General features: G+C 39.1%; 1 protein-coding gene across 9 annotated transcripts in view; it reads left to right on the forward strand.

The window, feature by feature from the left end:
* ARHGAP24 (Rho GTPase activating protein 24) overlaps positions 1 to 21,924 on the forward strand; it is a 518,143-nt gene that overhangs the window by 302,409 nt on the left and 193,810 nt on the right. The window contains exon 1 of one of the 9 annotated variants that reach the window (XM_070047909.1): positions 5,992 to 6,992. The exons of 3 other annotated variants lie outside the window; for them this stretch is intronic. The gene's annotated coding sequence lies outside the window, so the exon portion shown is untranslated. Of the gene's footprint in view, positions 1 to 5,991; positions 6,993 to 7,067; positions 8,602 to 21,924 lie in introns of those variants that run through there. 5 more of the 9 variants (XM_070047912.1, XM_051819600.2, XM_070047907.1 and 2 more) reach the window with 5 other exon arrangements.

A 21,924-nucleotide genomic window follows, 5' to 3' on the forward strand; every position in this document is an offset into this window, starting at 1 on the left:
AGCCATGGGATGTGAGACAACAGAGGAAATTCATTTACAACTCACCAGAGAGCTCCAGGTCAGTGCTGAGCAGAGCTGAGATGGGAGATTGAATTCTCTGTGTGCTCACCTCTCCAACACTGCGTGGTCTCTCCTCAGCTCTGCCCCCTGCTTTCATTTAGAAAGCATAGAGTGCGAGTACATGATTTAGCTTTCACTTCTGAAGAGTTGGCAGGTGAAGGTGGCTTTCTGAAACCACTTGGAAAGGATAGAATTAGCTCTAGGATGGCTGTAGTTTCAATAACAAATGACTGTAGTGTTCAGGAAACTAAGGAGATGTCCGAAGACCTTCTAGCAAGTAGAATCACATATCTAGATAGGAACGTGGAGGGCACATTGGCAAGTGAAGAATATTGGTGGCCTTTGTGTCAATAAAATTCAAGACCTTAGAAACATCTTAGGTAGACACAATTCCCTGTAGTTCAGGAGGGGACTTTTCCCTGGGATCCTGTGATTCCAGCTGCTAGGTTGAAGGTAGATTTGTAGTGCTGTGTTGAATACAGAAGCAGCTTAGCCTTTTCTTCTGCTTATGGAGTTATATGTTTATTGACTGGTGATCACTAGTCCAGTAGGAAATATAACATTAATGGTTCCTTAAGGAAATACTTATCAAATGCTTGTGTTATACTAGATTCTGCTCTGAACACTTGGAATAATATGGTTGAAAAAGTCCTAAATATTACACTTCTGATCTTAAGTATACTTTCTGCTATACTTCTGATCTTATTAAACTCATTCTAGGGGCAGATAGTAAGAAACTAATTTTGGATAGTGGTACATACTATTAAGAAAAAATAGTGTGGAGGATGGTTAGATAGAGGAGGTAGCATTTGAGATGAGTCTTGAATGAGGAAGAGATAGTTCTTTGCAGACATGAGGGAGACGCATTCTAGATGCTGGGACAGTATGTTAGGAAGTTCAACAGGAAAGATAAACAGGAGCAGCTAAATCACATAGTACCTAGGAGGCCGTGGTTAGGCATTTGTATTTCTACTGGAGAGAATGTGACTCCATTTAAGAATGAAGCCAGAGAACAAAGTGACATCACCCGAGGGAATGAAGGAGAAGGATGTGGGAAACCACTGGACAACGTGAGGCACAGAAATGATGGAAACAGTGAGAAAATTATCGGGGGTGTAATAAGGCAAGTGATCACTCTGGCCACTGTGAGGAGAGGTAGTGGCCCTAAGTACACATGTGCTTAGATTAGTTTGAGAGCAGAATGGTTGATATTTTATATGCCTCAGTTCCATGCATGAAATCTCGCAGGCACAGACTATTGTGCTTTCGTAGCTACTCATGCAATCACCACCCTTCTTTGCTGTCACCAGTGAGCTCTTAGAGATTCCTTGGTACAAACCGTCTTCTAGTATTACTGTAAACCTGAAAGCTGAGAGGAGGGATCAGGAGTTAGAGAATTCCAGTTGCCTTGCTGTGCTAATATATCCTGCCCTGGAGTTCAACTTTGCTGTAAGTCCTCTGCCCATCAGTGAAATTCAACACCATGCGTCCAGACTTCAAAACACAATAACTATTCCTCTCTAAACTACACCAGCATTCTGAAATCCATAGCATTGCCACAGGAGGCCAACTTGGAGGATGACCAGGGGACCTAAATATAGGGAGACAATTGCTTTTTTAATGGTTGAGAAACACTGGGCTATTTTAGGTTGTGTTGAATTCACATATTGACAGCACATGCTTCCCTGCCATAGTTGGGATGAACTATGCCATGAATTACAAAGTAGCTTTGAGGGCCAATTTCCTGTTGCTTGCACTTGTCACCAAAATTGCTAGGTTCCTCCTTGCTAAATATATTTTGAGAGACTTTGATTCTTAAATTCAATACCTATAATCTATTGTCTGTGTGTCAGCCCACTCGTGCCTCAAACAATCCACTTGTACGGACTTCTCTTCACACCCTCCTTCCTTCCTGAGTTCCCTCAATTCCCTCAACTACACTTAGTTGCCTTGACTCATCCATCTGAATTTCCTTGTCTACTCACAAGTTAACTTGCTTGTCAAGATTTTAGTCATATTTCCTTCCTGCTTCTTCTAACAGACAAAATGTAAAACAGTCAACATAGGGGCCAGCATTGTGGTGTAATGGGTAAAGCCACTGCCTGTGATGCTGGCGTCTCATATGGGCACTGGTTCATGTTCTTTTTGTTCCACTTCTGATCCAGGTCTCTGCTAATGTCTGGGAAAAGTAATGGAAGGTGGCCCACGTGTTTGGGACACTGTCCCCCAAGTGGGAGACCTGAAAAAATCCCCTGGCACTTGGCTTTGGCTTGATCCAGCCCTGGCTCTATGGCTATCTAGGAAGTGAACCAGTGGATGTATGATCTATCTGTCTCTCCCTGTGCAATGCTGACTTTCAAATAAAACAATAATTTTAAAAAAGCAGTCAACATCAAAAGTAAATCTTAAGTAGAAGGACAAAATGGAAAAATTTCAGTAAACTCAAAGAAATATGTATCAATGCACCAAATTCTCATCTCATCTTCAACCTACTAGTATTATCTATTGAGTGGTCTTCAAAGAATTCATGTAAAATACATATTATGAAATACTATACATAGATTTCAAAAAATCTGCATCAAAGTAAACTTGCACTAATTTGTTATTACACATCTGAACAGGATCTTGTTGGAAGCACTGAGAGGGAAGATATGTCATTTTTGAAAACAGCACCTTTCAGAGCAAAATGAATGCTGCTAAAATAGAAGCAAGAGCAAGCATTCGATTTATTATGAAGCTTGGGTTAGTGAATTGTGAAACCATTGATGTTTTCTGAAAAGGCTATGTGGAAAATGTCCCCAAAGAAATCTGCAGGATACACTGCAGTACCTGTAATCTATTGTCTGTTCAAGATCATGTTGAAGTTTAAGTCTGTGGTGACAAAGTATCCACATCAATTTGCAAGGAAAAAAGTAATCTTATTCATGCCCTAATTAAAGAGACCCAATAATTAACACTGGAAATAACAGCTAACACCATGGACATCTCAACTTATTCCACTTACGTAATTCTGAGAAGTTAAAGTGGAGCAAGCTTCCCACTCAATGGATGCCAAAACTGTTGCACACAGATCAGCTACTGAGAGGAGCCGAGCATTCAACACAACAATGTACGTGATCCTGAAGCATTTCTTGGAAGATTTGGAACAGGAGATGAAATATGGCTTTACCAATACGAACCTGAAGACAAAGTACAATCAAACCAATGGCTACCAAGAGGTGGAGATGGGCCAGTCAAAGCCACAGTGGACAAAAGCACAGGTCATGTCCATAGTTTTTAGGATGCTTAAGGCATCTTTCTTGCTGACCTTCAGGAGGAACTTACGAGAGTGTAAAGTTAGCCAAAGCCTTAGCAAAATAATTTCCTGGAGAGTTTCTCTCGAGAGTTCTCTTTCACTGTAACAAGGGTCCTACTCATCCATCTCATCAAACAAGGACAATTTTTTTGAGATTTCAGCGGGCAATAGGAAATCATTAGCCATTAATCTTATAGTCCCAATTTAGCTACTTCTGACTATTCTTTCTGTTTCTTAATCCTAAAAAAATAAAATAAAAAACAACTTTTAGGGATGGGTTTTGGTGCAGCAGATGAAGCTGCCACTTGGGGCGCCTGCATCCTGTATCAGAGTAAATGGGGTAAACTTAAACTTCCCCCTCCACCTCTGATCCAGCTTTCTATTAATGTGCATCCTTGGAGGCAGCGTATGATGGTCCAAGGACGTGGGTTCCTGCCACCCGTGGGAGACCCAGATGGAGTTCCTCATTCCTAGCTTCGGCCTGGCCCAGCTCCAGCTGTTGCAGGCATTTGGGGAGTGAAGCAGTGGATGAAAGATTTATCTCTCTGTTCTTCTCTCTCTCTCTCTCTCTCTGTCACTTTTGCCTTTAAAAAAAATCAATAATTTTATAATAAAAATTTCTGATTAAAGATACCTATTTTTCATCAGTTAATAATGTAAAAAAATCTATATTGATTTAATGAAATTTCAAGGATCCTCACTCAGTTCCTTAGAGATGAACTAAGTGGCTGATATCATTGCACAAAAGTGTCTTGAAACTGGTGGGAGTTTATGTTAAGAAATAAATTACATATTTTTTAAATTTTTATTTAAGGTATACAAACTTCATGCATTTCATATATGTAAATATAAAGTTTATATTTTAATTTCTCCTTTTCTTCCACTTTTTTGTTCTGATACTTTATTTTTTCATGTTAAGGTAATTTTAATATAGTGAGAACAGATTCAGTGTAGTTCATAGATACAACTCTAAGAATATAATGATATTATATTCCTCCCCCTCTACCCTCCCCTCCCCTTCCCTCCGCTTCTCTTCCCTTCCCTTCCCTTCCCTTCCCTTCCCTTTCCTTCTTCTGACCATCCTCCCTTTCTCTCTCTCTCTCTCTTTCTCTCTCTCTCAGTTTCTTTTCTTCTTTCTTTTTTAGTTTTTGAAATAACATATTTTTAATTAATGTTACAGTCAAGGACTTAATGTTCCACTATATAGTAAAATGACTCTAGTTCAGTGGTCATATAGGCAAGGGCTGTAATCATGTTTTGCAGCTCCTTTGTGTAAATGTGCCTGTTAACGTTTTGGGAGCTTACCTTTGCATAGAGCTCAATTAGATATAATTAATTGAGAATAAAAGATAAAATCCTGACATTGGGTCAAAAAGCATGAAGTACAATTTTCAGATTTCTCTCTTAGCATTGTTGTTTTGAATACTTATTTTCAGGATTGAACAAATGATATCATACCCATAAATTGCACATTTTGTTTATTTATTTATTTATTTTAGAAAGCATGTTCCCAAACATCTAATTGCCATTTTAAATATTAGACTTCTGTAATCATTTGAACATAAATGCATTATTTTCTGCCAAAGACCAGAGCAAGAGTAGAGACCTTAAAACTGCCCTTACTAGGACACGAACGATGTCCCGCTGATCAGTGGTCTTTCTGCTTCTCAGTTGGTGAACTCTTTATTCACTGGAACATTAAGCCTGCAACTGTAAAGTAGATTAAAAATGTTATCATAAAAATTAAAAAGAGAAAGAAAGGAAGGGAGAAGAGGGGGTGGAGGGAGGAAAGTATCATTGTATTCATAGAATTGTATCTATGAGCTACATGAAATCTGTTCTCTTCACTTAAAAATAAATTCATTAAAAACAGAGGTAGTGAGTGAAATGCCTGGCATTTGCTTATTATGCCTTTGCATTGCAGGGTGTAAAGATTTTGCTTTTTAATAACTAAGGAGTCATATACAATAGAAAGATTAATCATGATCAGAGTGATTTCAATCTGGACCACTTTACATTTTGTCTTGTCTGACCTAGGCAGAATATTGTTGCGATTGGGGCAACTCAATAAATTTAAATAAATTTATTGTGTAAATAAATTTAAGGCACTTGTTTGAAGTTTGAATATGTATATAAACCTTGGGCCCCTGCACCCGCATGGGAGATCCGGAAGAAGCTCCTGGCTTCTGGCTTTGGATCGGCGCAGCTCCGGCCATTGCGGCCAATTAGGGAGTAAAACAGCAGATAGAAGACCTCTCTCTCTGTCTCTACCTCTCTCTGTAACTCTGTCTTTCAAATAAATAAATTTTTTTTAAAAATGTATATAAAAATAGTTACAGAAAACCGACCTTACCTCCCATTCAAATCCTGTTTACATTAAACATCCTTTGAATTTATTTGAAAGTTACACACTTTTGTAATGAAACTATTGTTTGTCAGTCTATTCCACATGGGAACTATAAAATAGGCTTTTAGTTGTTCATTAAATATTTGTTACATAAATTTGAAAAATAATGAATGAACACATTTCAGAAAATAAAAAAAATTATTATAATAAGGACATTACTCATTTATTAAAGGAGAAGTAATTTCTTCATACATGAATAGGAAGTACTACATGGAAGATCCTAAATAAAAAATGTGATGTTGCTTCTCCATTTTCTGTAATGAAATATGTAATTAAATCATTAATAAATATGGTTAAAAGAATCTTGAGAAATTGAACATGGGATTTGCTGTCATAATAAATGTGTTCTGGTTCAAGAGTCATCCAACGGTATCACTGATAACTGGGTAGAAATATCAAAGACTTCCTGTAACATCTGTCGCAACACCATCTTCCTGAAGTTGTCCTCTGTGTAGGAAATAATGGATTTTAACATCCCCTGTATTATAGAAATATTTCGAAAATCAACAAAGGATAGATTATTTCCCAAGTACGAAAAGAAATTGGGTGTCAGAGGGAAACTTTGAATTCTGAGGATTTTAAAGCTGAGGAAAAGGCTTTCTCTGGGACAGATGGTTCTCACATCTTAATTGTGTTACTGCTCCCTGCCAGCTCTCCTGAGTCTGATACCAGGACCCAGAGGAAAAGGGTAAACTTGGTACAGTCGTACAGAGGAAGGTGGGGAGCCGTGACTCCTGGCCTCCAGAAGCGGTGGCACTAGCAAGCTGGGGAGTGGCTCATACAGGTCCCGTTGTCCCTGGGCTTCAGTTTCATTCCCTTTAAATGAGTGCACTGGGTTAAATTATATTCCGGTTTCTGATGGACTGTCTATGGGTCTTATTTCCCTATGTTTGTTTCTAAATGCTCAAATACTACATTATTTAAGGTATTTTTGTCATGCCCCCACCCCCCATCTCTTTCTTCAATATATGGGATAGGAGGACACTAAGTCTGAGGGGAAGGAGCAGGAAGAAAATCAGCTTCAGGAAGGGTTTATATCCTCATCTACAAGCAAGCTTAAATAGAGCTACCACCGCTCTGAGAGGAATGGTTTACATCCAAACAGTACTTTCCAGACACGCTCTGTACTTTTTTGCCAACAGAATTAACTTTAAACTGAAGGCAGTAGACAGTTAAACAAGAGTCGGCACTGGGAACAGCTGTGAGTAGACCAGACCAGTTACTTATAAGGTACTGTTTTTTCCCTCATTGAAATCTTCAGGGTTCATGTGTTTCCGGACAGAATTCTGCGGTCACTTTACCTCCTGTTTCTCCCATCTCACGTCTGTTCTGAAGGAAACCACTTTCCTTTAAAACTTTTTTTTTTTTCTCCTCTTCTAACTGTCTTGTTTTATGACTGCTGATATTTGAACCTACTAGGACTTTTTTTGTTTTTGTTTTCAGGTACCAAATGGGTGATGTTTTTGTTGATTTATTTGAAAGAGTTGTAGAGCTTTGTTCCTTTGTTGCATGTTATCCTGTGCAGTTCTCATGTTTTATTGTTTGTGTTGGATGAAGAGGAGTGGATCTGCCTTCACACTACAGAATGTACAGGGTGTTCCTGACTGTGGGGGAGGGCTGGTTAATCATCTTCAACTTGAAGCACAGAACAAAAATGGAGCGAATCAGCAGGAGGAGCGGGGTAGAGTGCTGTCAGTGAGACTCACTCCACACAGCTTGGTAGAGCTGACCTGGAAAGTATACTGTTTGGGATCAAGGCTTGCTTCCAGTTGACTTCTGTGTTTAATGGTTAATTTTAACCCTTCCTCCTCTATTCTCTTATTTATTTTTATTAAGTTCTGGTAAGCCTGCTTGTCTTTTCCTCGGTTGAAGTTTTAGTTTAAGCTTCTCCGGCTAAAGGAGCACACCTTCTCGGAGTGGCATTTGTGGTAAGATAAAGGAAGTGGCCCAGAGTGGCTGTGAGGTGGGTGGGCAGGATGGACCCTGTGGCTCCGTTCATTCCAAGTGCCACCCTCCCTAGTGGCCCAGCTCACTGATAACGAATTTGCCACTGGTCAGTGAGCAGTCAGCAGAAACAACGAGGGAATTCTACAACTGAGGAGTTTCCCAAAAGCGGTATTTGCAAGTTTACCACTGAAAACTTTAAATATTTTTGGAAAAAATGAGCCCCCCCCTTTTTTTTTTGGATCATCCTCTTTCTGAGATCTTCTATATGTCTTGATCGCTCTCTGGAGGGGAATAAATGCAGTCTGGTGTTTTCTGGATAGTAGTGCCTCATTGTGGATACACATAGAATTATTCCACACTGCGGTGAAACCTTTGGTGGAGGGTCAATGCTTAGATGGGTAACGCTGTTACTTCTTATGTCACAAGGTCACAAAACCACTGTACTTTTTAAATTCATGTACTCTTTTTATTGTGGCACATTCTTTTCTCCCGGGTCTACCCTCTCTATGGAAGAAGAGTGAATTCTTATTGTCCTAGGCAGTTTTGCGTAGCTGTAACAATCCCCTTCAACCACAGCCATCTCTTTGTAATCATATCTTGTTTGAGCAAAAGAAATAAAAACAGAAAGTTTATAAAGAATTATGGATGGAATAGGAGACAGTAAGTTTTTCTGACAGCCCAAGAGATTCTCTTATGAGAAAAGTGCATGTGCCAAAGAGCAGAGACACAGTGACGTGTATTCTGGGTGCTCAGGGTTCTTGGGCTTGAGTCCAAGTTCTCAGTTGTGTTCTGCAGTAGAGGTTGCCATGGAAGTGGTTCTGGAATAAGTAACGTGTTACTGCATCTGACACAGAAAGTGCTGTTTGTTCTCCTCTTGATAAAGTTACTGGAGGTAAGTGTCAAGGAATCAGTGACTAACCAAATCCCCAGAGGCAGAGCTAACATTCATCAGGCACTGACTCTTTTATTTTAATCCCATTCACACACACATGCTGTTCACATGCTCAGCTGGGAAATGGGAAATAGCTCAATAATACTGTGTAGGAAAGAGAGAAAAGGAAGAAACTATTGGTCTTCTGGTTTGCGCAGTTTTTCTGTGTAGAGCTGATGCTTTAAGGAAAAAAATGAATAAGATAGGCCTAATTTTCCCAACAAAAAATGTTTTAATTTCTTGAACCATATTGTCACTTCCTTGAAACTTCTTTTAAGCTGAGAAATCCTATGAAGCAATTTTATAAACCCTGTACATTTGGTTTAACAGCACAGTATATGCCAATATGTGTTTTTTTTTAACTTACAATGTTTTTATGTTGTGCATTTCAGTGTAAAAAACAACTCACTGGTTTCTAAATGATCTTGATCATGATGATAATTATTCTTATTATTCCTACCCCTAACAAGAAAATAAATAAAAGTGGATAAATTAAATAGGTACATGATGCTATAAACTGAGTCTAGGGCAGTTTTAAATTCTGACTTTAATTAAAATTCTTTGCTAATTAGTTCATCATATGATTTTGGAATTGTGTTTTGAGGCCTTTTTTGTATTAGAGGTCCTTTTGTGTTTTACATTTTATTTAAAAATATAAGGTTTACTTAGTCACTGTAGAAATTTCATGAAAGCAACTTGTGGGGTTCTCTTGTATGACAAACTCTTCTGTTTAAAATAATGAGTTATGAATTGTGTTTTGTCTACAACAGTGACTCTGGGATCTACATATGATTGGCAGATTTTTCTGAGAAACTGTCCAATAATTTTGCTTGTTTTTGCTTTCTCCTTCCTGAAGTTAAGTGGCATGACTTGTTTTAAAATGTATCACTGTTCCAGCTGGAACACAGCTTTTTAAAACTGAAAATACACTATTTTAAACCATTGCAGTAATGCTCATCTTCACTTGTGAATCTTTCAGTTTCATTAAAACAATTCTTATACTCATGCCTAATCAGGGAACTTGACCTTTTAAAGAATATGTATCTTATAATGAGAACTCTAGTATTACTTTAGTACTTAAAATTCCTGAAAAGTCAATGTCATCATGAATACCCACCGAGAAAGACTTCAGTTTACAAAGATACTTGTTAAAAACTAAAAAAAGAGGTGTCAATGTTGTGGCATAGTGGGTGAAGCCACTGCTGGCATCCCGTATAGTGCTGGTTCGTGTCCCAGCTGCCCCACTTCCAATCCAGCTCCCTGCGAATGTACCTGGGAAAGTAGCAGAAGATGGCCTGAGTGCTTGGGCTCCTGCAACACACATGGGAGATGTGGAAGAAGTTCTTGGCTCCTGGTTTAGTCCTGGCCCACCCCTGGTTGTTATGCCCATTTGGGGAATGTACCAGTGGATAGTACATTTCTCTCTCTCTTTCTATCTCTCTCTTCTTTATCTCTCTCTCTCTCTCTGTCTGTCTTTCAAATAAATAAATAATTTTTTTAAACAACTGAAAAAGAAACTACAGAGAACAATTAATGCATGTTCGGGTTCACTGGTAATGTCTTATATGAGTTCTTGGCACACCTTCATGAGAATGCTGAGTGAGGACTCAGCCTTTCATAGACTGGAACTCAGTGAGTAAGGCTTGTGGTTTCCGAGGGGCTGTCCAACCTGACAGTGTACGTTCTAGGTGAGGGATGGAAGCTCTCAGGATGTCTGGAGTTGTCGAACAAAGAAAAGACGGTTTTGTTTTCATAAAGCTTCACATTTACTTCATTTTCATTGCTGCCTCTCAGAGAAGAGAGGCTGCTTAACTTGACATGAGTGTGCCCTTATAGATTGACCTTTATTTAATGTATTAAATCGGTGCATTTGGACAATTTAAGAGGCAATGTGGTCCAACACCAAGATTATTGTTATGCTTCTTAGTCATGCAATAAGTGTTTCTTGAATGAATATAAAGCCTTAAAGTAAAAGTTATTGACAAATACAATTATGGTAAAACAGCTATTTTAGGTCAGATTTTATTATTGAATATTTGTTGCTTAGTTTATTGCTGGGTCATGATAAAACATGAACACTGCAGTGAGCAATACCTCTTAAATGATGAAATTGCTATTAACAGTAATTTAGAACTGTAAATTGTGAAAGAAATAGCAGTATCTGTAGCCAAGAATTCAAAAACTCCAGTTGAAGAAAATGAAAGAATCAAGTGTTTTTCTATACCTATTTTTGTTTTATTTTGCTATAGGTGTTGTAGGAACTCTTTGTATATCACTCAGAACACTTTGTGGGACAGAGAGGGGTTTAAAGCGTGTTGTTATATTCTGTGGCCATGCTGTGCCTAATAGAACATGGTTCCCATTGTTAGGGACTTACATTGTTTCAGCTTGTTCTGTTGTGAATTACATTAGGGTAAGCATTCTTTTACATAGGATTTTTTCTTGTGGAAGCAAATATTTATTTATTTACTCATTTATTTTTACCTAGAAACCTTTTATTTAAGGTATACAAACTCCATGCATTTCATATATACATATTTAGGAACATAGCGATTCTTCCCATTCTACCCTCCCTCCCACCCACATTCCCACCCTTCTGCCTCCTCTCTCTCCTATTCCCATTCTTATTTTTTACAGAGATCTATTTTCTATTAACTTTATACACATAAGATTAACCCTACACTAAGTATAGAGGTCAACAAATAGTATGAAAAGAAAATAAATCTGTTCTGTTCAAAATCATCCCATCTCAAAGTGTCAATTTCATTTCTATAGATTACCTTTTAGGTACTCTGTTAGTTACCACAGATGAAGGAGTACATATGGTATTTGTCTTTTTGGAACTGGCTTATTTCACTAAGTATAATAGTTTCCAGTTGTATCCATTTTGTTACAAAGGACAGCATTTTATTTTTTAACACTATGTATATGTAGTATTTCATGGTGTGTATATACCATAATTTCTTTATCCAGTCTTCAGTTAATGGACATCTTAGTTGATTCCATAGGTAAGCTATTGTGAATTGAGCTGCAATAAACATGGGGGTACAGATCACTCTGTCATATGCTGCTCTCATTTCCTTTGGGTAAATTCCCAGAAGTGGGATGGCTGGGTCACATGGTAAGTCAATACTCAGATGTCTGAGGAATCTTTCATTCTACCTTCCACAGTAGCTGTATCAGTTTACATTCCCACCAACAGTGAATTAGGGTGCCCTTTTCCCCACATCCTCACCAGCATTTGTTGTTTGTTGGTTTTTTTGCTCAGTTGACTATTTTAGAACAGAGTCACTTAGAAATTAGGAAGCCTGATCCCTCTGCTTTTTACAGTCAGGAAATGAAGTCCAGACATATTATCCATCTACAACCAAGACTTCCAGGCCATCAGCTTAGTTTCCATATTCATCCAGAAGAAGTAAGAACTGGGTGATAAATTTATTCAGGGGCCGGAAGGGATAGCATAATTTCCTTCCATCTGAGTAAGAGGTCAACCATGTACCCTATTCTCTGAAAGTCCCCAGGGAATGGAAAGGTTCTCATACTGAAGAAAGAAGTTAAGATTCCATGCCAGAGTCTTTATTACACAAGGAGTGATAAACATATAATCGCTATGGGAACATTTTAAAATAGCTGTCATTTGGTTAATGAATATCTGCTCAAGCATTTCCTGGGCCACTGGTGTTTATGGAACTTTTAAACAAAATATTTATGAAGATGGAACTAGGACTGTCTTCATAAATTATGTCCTTCTACTTGCACCTTTGTTTTTCCTCGGTGCACAAGTGATGTTTAGGCCTTTGCAACACTAAACACACACACACACACACACACACACTCAGCTTTCTCAGCCACACTCACTTTCTGGTGCCAAGAAAAAATTGTCTTTACTGTCTCTGCTTCCTCACTTCCCTTTGCCTCCATAACCCTTTGCAGTTTAGCACTGATTTCTACCACAATGTTATCATTGCCTGTCAGAAGTTGCAAATAGTGGCTGAGTTAACAAGTAAACCCATCACCAATAGATGCCTATCCATGCCTTCCACTCTCCCTGCTATCATTTGTACTGTTTGGTGATGGGGACCTTGTACTTCCCCATGGTTCTATGCCTCTCCAGAGCTCCTTTCTTTTCTTTTTAAAGGGCTCCTGTCTTCCTCCCACCTCCTTGATTTGAATGTCTGTGTTTGTTTTCTTTCCCTCCTTAATTTTTCTTCCTTAGAAAATTTTGTCCAGTCCATGGCTTCAACTTAAAACCCAATGTAGATATTGGGTTAGGAAGGGCTCTTCTAACCTCTGTCCAAGTTTGAATAGAGGGCCCCTTTGTCTGCATGCACAGCATTTGCATCAGGATCTTCAGCTTGGCAGGGAAGGGAACTGATTGGATTTCACCTACCACATGCCCTGTAAAACACGAGGCATAGCAGAGAAAGCCCCGGCTTGGGTATTGTCTTGGCATATTCTAATCTAGTGTTGCAAATTCCTTTTCTTTTCCTCATTCAAACCAGCTCTTCATCTTTTTTTCTGCTCCCTCATTTCCTTTATAGCCAGATGTGGATTATCATAGAATTTTAAAAACTAGACTGTTGGCATTTTTGCCTCTTTATTCTCCTGGCCACCATCTTGCTCAGAATTTAATCATTTAATCGCCTGCTGTCTCTTCACTGTCTCGCATCTATATTTTTCATCCTATTCCAGCCCATCCTGCATGCATTTGGCGACTTAGTGATAAATTTATTTATCTATATACATGCAGATGTATAGATGCCCAGGGTTTCTTTTTCCTTAACAGAAGGACAAGAGCAAGGGCTATCGAGCTGAATTCCTTTATATTCAAGCAGAATGTAAAGTCCAGCTTTGGTACATGCCCATGTGTCATTCTCTGTGTCTATAAGCTTTCTAAATCCTCAGTAGTCTGACATCTAATGAGAGTATCAGGAATGGCTTCCCACGTACCAAAGCTTTACACATGCTGGCCACGCTGCTCCACACACTTAACATGCATTTGTTCCTTCAGCACTCAGAAGAGTAAGCATGTTTTTATTGGATTTATATTAAACATTGTAAATAAATCAAATCCAGTGAATCCAAAAGAGATTGCTTTATTCTTCATGAGTTCATTTTATTCTTCATGAGTTCATTTTCTTTTTTAAAAGAACTCTACACTAATGTTAAGTCCAGCTAATATGAACGACCGTGGCCCACTTGCATGTGGTGGTAAAACAAAGGTAAATGAAAATTGTCTTTCATTCTGGGGCAAAGGCATCTCTTGTCCCATTTTTCTAAAGAAAGGAAAGCAAGAAAACTAAAACTTTCTTCTTTTTAACTATTGCAAATGGTTTTTTAAAACCTGCATGATGCAAATAAGTACTTTTCCTTATACAATGTACACGACTTTCCCTATTTATTCTTCATAACTCAATCTTAGAGTCACAAAAACAAGTACATGGAATAGCCAGAATCCTGCCCCAGACTTTTGTTTCTTTGTTTGTTTTGGCGTGAGGCTTCCTTTGCAGGCTATGTACTTCCCTTTCTTTGACTTTAAGAATCCATGCAGCAGCATAATCAAATTTTATTGGAAAGTCAAATTCAAAGTAATGACTAAAGGTCTTCAGACATGTGCCTAGAATATTTTTTCACTATTATTTTAACCTGGAGTGTTAGGCCGAGTTAATTTTTCCAACGTGGCACCTGCCCCTTACTTTGGATAAGCAAACTGACTATTCATTCTTGCACCCAGTATGGGTTGCTAGTGGCTCTTCTACTACCGTTACTTCTGTTGGCAGACTACGGTGCTTTCTGAGCATCAAAGTGTTCTGTGGCTAATTTCATTTCTGTAAGAAACTCATTAGTTACTTACAAAAGTGAGTTGCATAAATCATATAATAGGTTACCGGGAAGAGATCTTAAAGACCTTGTAATTAAATACCCACTTACTTCAAATGACCAAAACAGTTCAAGCTAGCTTAAGCAATGTTATCAATGCTCTAGAATACATTTTCTCCATCAGAGTCATGCAGTTGTACTGTCAGCTCCTTGGAATATTGCTTGCATGGCCTGGTTCTAAATTTACAATAGAAATAAGCCCAGGCCTTCTCTTCTTCTTCCTTTATCTTTCAGTGTCAGCAGGAATAATTGAGATACATGGTGTTTCTTAGAGACCTATTCTCTTTTTCATTCACAAAAACTGTTTTCGTTGGGAGGAATCCTCCAAACACTTTTTTACTTTGGACTTTTTCAGTTTCTGGATGGAAATGAATGGCCTGTATAACAAATAAAATATTTATGAATCACTGTTACAGTATAGCTTCCAGTGCTGCACAGTGTTCATGGGAGTAAACTATTTCAGAGATATGCTTTTACATTTCAGATAATATTAACTTTATGTTACAGTAGCTTGTTACTATCAAGGGGTCTTTAGGAATTCATGAAAATGTATATTATGAAAAATTGTACATAGATTTCAATTTTTTCACCAAAATAAGCTTATAATTTATTCTATGTTCCTACAAACTTTTTGTAGTATTTTCATACTTCTTATGATCATGTATACACAAAATGCTGGGGAAAATGGTTTTATTCATTCTTTAAAAAAAAAAGCTTTATTTTTTTATTTGCTTGAAGGGCAGAGTTAAAGAGAAAGATGGGGATGGATCTTCCATCCACTGGCTCCCTCCTCAAGTGGTTGCAACAGCTGGGGCCATGCTAAGCTGAAACCAGGAGCTTCTTCCAGGTCTCCCACGTGGGTAGCAGGGCCCCAAGCATGTGGATCAGGGGCATTAGCAGGGAACTGAATTGGGAGTAGAGCAATGGAGACATAAATAGCATCCATATGGGATGCTGGCATCATAGATGGAGGCTTAACCTGATATTCCACGTTGGCCCCTTGGTTCACTTTTAACACAAGTGGACATTTAATGTACTCCTCAGTACTGTCACCATCTCTACCAACCTTCTAATGGTGGCTTCAGCCTTTTGCCATCATCTCTCCTTTGTGTGATTTGCCATACACAGGTACTTTTCCAGCCTAGCAGACCATTCTACATCTTATGTTTCTGGAAATAATTACCAATTCTGAGACACTTTTCCTACTCCATCCCTCCTCTTTAAGTTTGTATTTTATTTATTTGAAGGGCAGAGAAATACATAGAGACACACACAGAGAGGGACAAAGATCTGCCATCAGCTGGCTTATTCCCTAAATGCTTACAACTGGCAGGGCTGAGCCAAGACAAAGCTAGGAGCCTATTACTCAGCCTGGGTTTCCCATGTAGGTGGTAAGGACCCAACTATTCAAGCTACTACCCACTGCCTCTCATTGTGCACATTAAGAGGAAACTGGAATTGGAAGCAGAGCTAGAGCTCGAATGCAGGTGCTCCGTAATGGGGTGTGGGATCCCCAGTGATGTCTTAACTGCTGTGCCAAATGCCTACCCCCATCCATCCTCTTTAGTTCCCACAGAGCTCTGCTATGACTTTCATCACTTTGATTCTTAACTTCTTACCGTCTATCCCATTTTCTTACCTACCTCAGTCACACTGTAAGCTCTTTGAAGACAAGGGCTTTGTTGCTTTGTCTAGCATCTTTCACTGGTCAGTGTTCAGCACAGTACTTAACACATGAATTCCACATCTTGGGCTCCAGTGTTGCTGTGGTCTTGGTGTTATAAGAGCATGAGAGCTTGCTTCTGTTTCCTTTGGTCAAGATATTCCATGATTTTGCTCTACATCTATTTTATTTCTCATTTGCTCTGATATAGTAGATGAATCATCTGGTGTTTCATTAAACTTCATATATCTTAGATTCTTCACCAGTTGCTAGAATTTCAGTAGTCTTTTCACCAAATGGAGATGTAGACTCAATGCTAACATTTGAGAACTATTTTGAGATATTAAACTCGTGGTGTGCACTTATTTTTGGCTTTGCCCACATCCCATTCATTTTATGACAAATATTACCTAAGAAAAGGAATAATTCAGAAATATAATGTTTTTGGATATTTTTGTTTGCATCAGCTTTTGAGTTTTAAAAAACAAGCTCCTTAAGGCCTTAGGTTCAAAATTTGATTTACAACAACAACAACAAGAAAAGGGATATCCTTATTCCATACTTTTTTAAATATTTATTTATTTATTTGACAGTCAGAGTTACACAGAGAGAGAAGGAGAGGCAGAGAAGAGAGATCTTCCATCCTCTGTTTCACTCCCCAATTAGCTGCAATGGCAGGAGCTGCACTGATTCGAAGCCAGAAGCCAGGAGCTTCCTCTGGGTCTCCCACGTGGGTGCAAGGGCCCAAGGACTTGGGCCATCTCTGCTGCTTTCACAGGCCATAGCAGAGAGCTGGGTTAGATATGGAGCAGCCAGGACTTGAACTGGCGCCCATGTGGGATGCTAGCACTGCAGGCGGTGGCTTTACCCGCTACACCACAGCACCGGCCCCTCTTTATTCCATACTTACAAGCAGGTAATAATTCTCATGATAGTGAGGCAAAAGAATCAAAGAGAAGGCAGCAGAGACCTCAGGTGCTTGGGGGACGGTGTGATCCTGAATGAGTGCTCCATGTTCTGCCACTCCTTTCTCTACTCCCTGAGTTGGGTACATGGGAGACAAAAGTGAAACCCCACATCAGATTGGACAAATACAAGATGAAAGGAACCTAAGAGTCACTTGCTATATAGAGTGTGTAATGGCTATACAATTTGAATTATATTTTAGAATTCTGCATTTTGCCAGCTCATTAGAAATTGATATCTAAACAGACATATCCAAAACAGCCTTCCAGGTTATACTGGTGCCCTATGTGGAGGCAAGAAGGGAACAGAAGAGCAGTGAGAGCCAAATCCGGAGAAGACCAGGTGGCAGGCCAAAGACAATCCGGCCCCATGGTCTGTGGACCTAAGTTCAAGAGCACAGAAAGATGAGGAAATCAGCCTCTCCAAGTTGCCCATGGATGCACAGAATGGGCCAGATTCCCATGTCCCTCACCTAGGACATGAAATGCAGTGTGTTGCTGACATCAGATGATGCCCAAGAAAGTGGACCTAATTTAGCCAAGATGAAGTGTCAGCTACTTGGAAGTACTAAAGAATAGGGAGTTGGCCAGCGCTGTGGCTCACTAGGCTAATCCTCTGCCTACAGCACCGGCACTCCAGGTTCTAGTCCCGGTTGGGGTGCTGCTGGTTCTGTCCCAGTTGCTCCTCTTCCAGTCCAGCTCTCTGCTGTAGCCCTGGAAGGCAGTGGAGGATGGCTCAAGTGCTTGGGCCCTGCACCTGCATGGGAGACCAGGAGGAAGCACCTGGCTCCGGCGCAGCACGCCGGCCATGGTGGCCATTTGGGGGGTGAACCAATGGAAGGAAGACCTTTCTCCTCTCTGTCTCTCTCTCACTGTCTAACTCTGCCTGTCAAAAAAAAATCTATAAAAAAAGAATATGGAGGTTATATTTTATACATCTGAATTTGTGTACCAACAGCCGTTCTTTCTGCATAAGTTATATTTTTAATTTAAACCAATTACTTTTGCTGTCTGTTTTACAATAGGAAATTCTAAGGTGGGAATGATGGTTTATAATCTCATCAAAAGTGTAAAGTGTACTTGTTTTTCTTTGAAGTTGGATTAATCATGAGGCTTGAAAGACAAAGCATAGGATTTTCCCTTGAGCACAGAGGTGAGAGGATTCAGGAAGGAAAGGAGTCCTCTTATGGGAGAATCTCCTTTCTAGACAGTGTAATAGAGCTGCCAACTTCCCTTTCCTTGTCATCAAATTCTGACCTCCAAGGACCACAGATGTCTATTATCTTTCTAACCCTTTCCAGGGTTATCTTAAGGGATACAATGCTGCTGATGAAATTTGGGTAAATCACTCAAAAGGAAATGATCTGCTTGGCTAAAAGTACCTTATAGAGTGAATCCATGTTGGTAATGAGTGATTTTTAGTCAAATTCTTGAAACACAGCCAAGATACCCATAAAATAACAACTGCTTCAAACTATGGACTCCAGAGATCAAGGACAAAAAAGGATAATTCATTTCTGATTTCCTGGAAGGGTAGCATAATGAGAATTATACATCTGGTCTGTCCCTGTTCCTGTACTTAGCTCCTAAAACGTCTGGAATCTCTGGAGTCAAGGGTATCTTTTGTGAGCTATCACGATGACTGGTACCTGGGACATCTAGGGGACTGCATGGTAGGGACTGGTTTCCCATAGGACCAAGGCATGTTGAAAGTCAGAACACTTAGCCCTGCCCCTAACCTCTGAAGAGGCGTGATTGAAGGTTGAGTTAATCACCCATCCTTGATGATCTCATCAATCATGCCATATACCTTCAGCAAACCTGAAAATCATAGAGTTTGGAGAGCTTCTGAATTGATTAAAACATTTGGTGCTGGGAGGTTCTTGCCCAGAGGTCTGCTGGGAACCCAAGAACACTCAGGTTGGTCTCCATGAAATCACAGAAAATGGGTCAAGTAGGCTGCCTACCCCCACACCTCCCTAGAACATCGGTCAGCAGGTTGGCGGTAGTTCAGGAATAAGGCTCTTCTTAAGAAAAAAATGGTAATCAAGGTGCAGACTCATTGTGCACCTGGATTCTAGATAGTAGATGAAAACTAAGACATGAAAAATGGAAGAAAAGTGAACTTATAATAGGATAACCCCAAACCTGATCCTACCAGAGTAGTGCAAAGCTGAGTTAGCAATGAGAACCAAACGGTACTAGAGAGAAGCAGGTTAGAGATACTGGTAATCAGAGAAACCCAAACATTCTGCAGAACCATGCTGATTTTGGACTTCTGATATTATTGGTAGCATACCAGAAGGTATGGGCAAGTTAGCACAAGCTGCTCTACTGCATGCCCTTCAGAAACTGTTGCTGGCAATTACACTTGCCCACTCCCTGAGTGCCGCCATGGAAGATTCACCAGAATCCCCTTGAGAAATCCTACTCAGCCATTAGGTTGGAATTTTCTAAGATTACAGGAGTCTTATATCTCTTTGCTTTAAGGTCTAAGTAAGAATGTTTTATTACTCATTGCCTGAATTTTTGGCCTATTTTCCAATACCCTGATTTTACACACCCTTCCCTCTGTCCTCCTCGAATAAATCTGTATGTATCCGATTTTTTTTAAGTGTAGAAATCACCTGAAGAACTTGAATGTATATTTCTGGGCCCCATGCCCAAAGTGTCTGACTCCACTAATCTGCATTGAACATGCACTGTAACAGAAACTCTGGGAGATTATAATGCAGGAGGTCCGTGGGTCACACCTTGGGAAGCACTGCCTTGGACCATCTTACATCTCCCACAGTACCTCTTGCACCTCATGTACCAGTACATTCTTTTTCACCTCATATATCTTGATTTGGAAGCATGAAAGTGATATTTATAAGTCTATCCTGGGCCAAAATATTGAGAGGGGAGGATTTTAGGATACAATTCAGAATTCATGATTGATTATGTTTTGACTGCTTTTAGTTTTGTTGTATTTATAATATCAAGGGTAGTTTATTTTTACTGAAACATAGACTCATTCTGAGATATGAAAATGGTTTCAATTTATACCAGAAATGTATGGTGGTCTCTTTTTGCTCTTCCCAGAGTGAAATATCTCTCCTTCAACTTTATTAGCGAACTGTTCTTTTAAAATGTGAATATAAAGACAGCTGTAGACTCTTGGTAGAAGTTGAAAGGGAGTGGTGGGATATTTACAGTGTCTCTTCTCGAGGTGGAAGCTAGACTGCAAGCAGTCATCACATATGGGAAAGATTTACATTGGCGGAGTGGGCTCAAGTTTGATGCAGTATGAATGGTATTTCCAAGCCCTCCAGTTCTCCAGATTTTCCATGGCTACAGTATATGCTCTTGCCTCTACCAAGAAATATGTTAGTCTAGGGAATATTAAATAAGCATTCTTCCAGGCACTGTAGTCATAGCCTTTTGTTTTCAGCCAAGTTTAGTGCAACTGTTTCACATATGATTTGCTTTTCATGAACTACATTGGAAAAAATGAAAACCTGGCCTAAAAATAAATATATTAGGCATTTAACCATTAACCCATGAACATTTGTTATTGCTAAGGTCTGTAAGAACCAAATAGTAGGCTTAGGTAGCGATTGGAGATCCCATGCTTGTCAAAACTCTGTTGTCTACTTACCCTTTTGAGCCCAACAAAGGAATAAGGAAACACAGAAAGGAAGAAACTCCAGGAAATAATGCATAAAGCCAGTCGTCTGGGAAAATAAGCAGAACTAGAATTAAATGTTTATACTTTGTGGATCTGTGCATACCTGTTTTCTTTCACAATAGCTTTATCATCAATGTATTCAGTATTATAATTTCTGCTGTTGTATTCAGATAGAGCAAGAAATCATATTTAAGCATGAAGATAGGAGTTACTAATGTAAAATATTGCTGTCTACTAAGTGAATAGGGTTTGAGAAGCAACCTCCAAAAGAAATTGAATGTGTTCAAGTACTGCAATAGGCATGAATTCTATTCTCCAAGCATTTCCAGCTCTCTGCTCTCCAGGTACGTGAGACAATTATACTTTTTCCCTCTCTTGAGGTGGCTTGCTTTGGCCGATTAAAAATGAACAGAAGTGATGTGTCCCACTTCTGGGTAGAAGATTCAGGTGCCCTCTTCAGTGTACCTTGTACTCTTCCCACTGCTATAGAATTCAGAAAGCACATAGTAAGGTCCTTTAATAACTGTGATAAACCAATGACCCTGCTGACCACATTGGACCTCTAATGAGAATCAGAAATATTCTTTGTTATGGAATTGCTAGTGCAGCATAACTTAGCTATCCTTGCTAGTGTAAATGCATGCATGGAAAAAAAATTTTTGAGTGACTTGATAGAAAGTGGAGATTTCCCAAGTAAATGCAGAGGTTGTCAACAGTGGAGAAGTGTGCATTGTATATCCCTTAATGGAACTTAAAGGCCAGCCTACTGAAGAGAATTGCACTTTGTAGTTCCATTTGCATTAGGTTTGAGTCATGTGAAACCAAAAATGATACTGCAAAGTATGCGTTAGTGTGTTTGTGTAATAAACAGCAGAAATGTACAAAAAGAAACTAGTTAATAATGATATTTGAAAGTTGAGATTGGGAATAAAGAGCATGGCAATTCTACTTTTCCTTTTAGCTGTTCAAACTGGTTTTTTGAATGAGCATAAGTAATACGATTAAAAACTAAAGGAATATGCTATAAAATATGATAAAAATCTAAAGTTCTGACAATTTTTAAAAAGATTTATTTATTTGAAAGGCATAGTTACAGAGAGGCAGAA

The sequence above is a fragment of the Oryctolagus cuniculus genome, chromosome 8 (genome assembly GCF_964237555.1).
Source record: "Oryctolagus cuniculus chromosome 8, mOryCun1.1, whole genome shotgun sequence".
Lineage (NCBI taxonomy): Eukaryota > Metazoa > Chordata > Mammalia > Lagomorpha > Leporidae > Oryctolagus > Oryctolagus cuniculus.